Source organism: Camelina sativa, chromosome 9 (assembly GCF_030686135.1).
Source record: "Camelina sativa cultivar CO46 ecotype springtype chromosome 9, ASM3068613v1".
Classification (NCBI taxonomy): domain Eukaryota; kingdom Viridiplantae; phylum Streptophyta; class Magnoliopsida; order Brassicales; family Brassicaceae; genus Camelina; species Camelina sativa.
In genome coordinates, this window is record NC_141888.1 from 8823468 (window position 1) to 8825042 (window position 1575).

A 1575-nucleotide genomic window follows, 5' to 3' on the forward strand; every position below is an offset into this window, starting at 1 on the left:
TTCCATGAAATCGGATTTATTTAATTATTTGTTATATGATAAAAACATGTAAAAAGAAACGTCACATCTGATGGAGAACATTTTAAAGAAAGTTACATCTTAGATAAGAGATAACGTGGATTTGGGGAGGCAAAGTATAGCAGTTCGGTGCTTTGCTCGAACTGTAACATCTCCTCTTGAGGCAGTGTCACCCATGCTTCAACTCCTTGTCCGTCCTTAGAGTCGATCAACACAGTCACATTTTCTAGAATTGGAGAAACATTTCCAGTGAACCAAACCGGAAATCCCCACCCGAAGCAAGTCTTATAAAGAGGCATCTTGCACCAGCTAGTTACAACGTGCATGTCATAAAGCTCGTAGCTAAACTTGGTAGCCGCCATTGCACCAAGCAATTTCGAACCTATCGTCAAACCTGATGACCCTTCCTCATGTTGGATTAAATGGGATAACTCCTCGTTTCTTTTTTGTAGTTCCTTAACAATTTCTACACTCTCCATCTGACCTTTTCCATTCAAGGTCAGGGTGGAGAACAAGGGGTTACCCATTAGGTTTTCCGACAAAAGGGTGGGTATCTTGGACCGCAAGTTATTCGCTTGGTACAGAACTTTCTCACGAACTGTGTCTGTCGATGCAGCCACAACACATTTCCATATAAGTGAAGTCAAACTCTGGACCCGCGTAGGTCGAGGCACGGCATCACTAGCGACTTTCTTCTTGAGCTCTTCGATCTTAGACGCCACAAACACAAATCTCTTCGTGAGAATTTTTCTTTTACCTAGCTGATCCTCCCCTGCAATTGTAATGGCTTCTTGTGCTGGTGGGTAAAGCTTTGTGAAAGAAAAGTCAGGATTGGCCACCGAGTCGCTCTCTCCTCGAGCTGTGGCAGCCCAAAATTGGATGAAATACGATAGAGCGGCTGCATCGCCAAGCTTATGGGAGATGCCGATTCCGATCGCCATGCCACCACACTTGAAGTAGGTTGCTTGCACAAGAAGCAATGGCCATGTCGAATTGGTCTCGGCGGCCTCTACAGGAAGCAACTGTTGGAGAGATTTCATATCTGGGTCTCTCAGAAAAGTAGAGAGAGTGCAGTTATCGACGCGTGCGTCCACAAAGACAGCTCCTTCGTCGCTACTGTCGATGGTGAATCCATTGACTCTTCCAGCGAAAGGGTGGAATTTTGTCAAGGTCTCGGACAGGGAAGTTTTGAGAGTTTGGGAAGTTTGTTCTTGAGAGATCAAATCATCTTTGGTATAGAAAATAAATGCAACGGCATAAACCGGAGCTATTATCTGATCCATAAAAGAGAGTTGAAGAGTTCGAAGATCATTTGGAGTTGGAATTGATGGCTTTATGATCTCTCTACCAATGGTTTCAACCTTCACTGTATCCATGGTTGTTTCCTCTTTGGACGATGAGAACTGTTTCTTATAAAAACATCTCTTCAGTTTCTAAGTTTAAGGACTTGATGTTTGACAACAACAAAAAAAGGACTACTTGATTAAGTTTAGGTTAAATATAAATCATCTATACACTAAAAAAATTGAAGTAATTATTAGAAATACCTTTTATAGA

The 1575-nt window shown here is 42.2% G+C and overlaps 1 pseudogene across 1 annotated transcript; it reads right to left on the reverse strand.

The window, feature by feature from the left end:
• LOC104710751 (BAHD acyltransferase BIA1 pseudogene) lies at positions 1-1575 on the reverse strand (annotated as a pseudogene). Its single transcript, XR_015565413.1, has one exon. The product of XR_015565413.1 is annotated as a BAHD acyltransferase BIA1 pseudogene (transcript).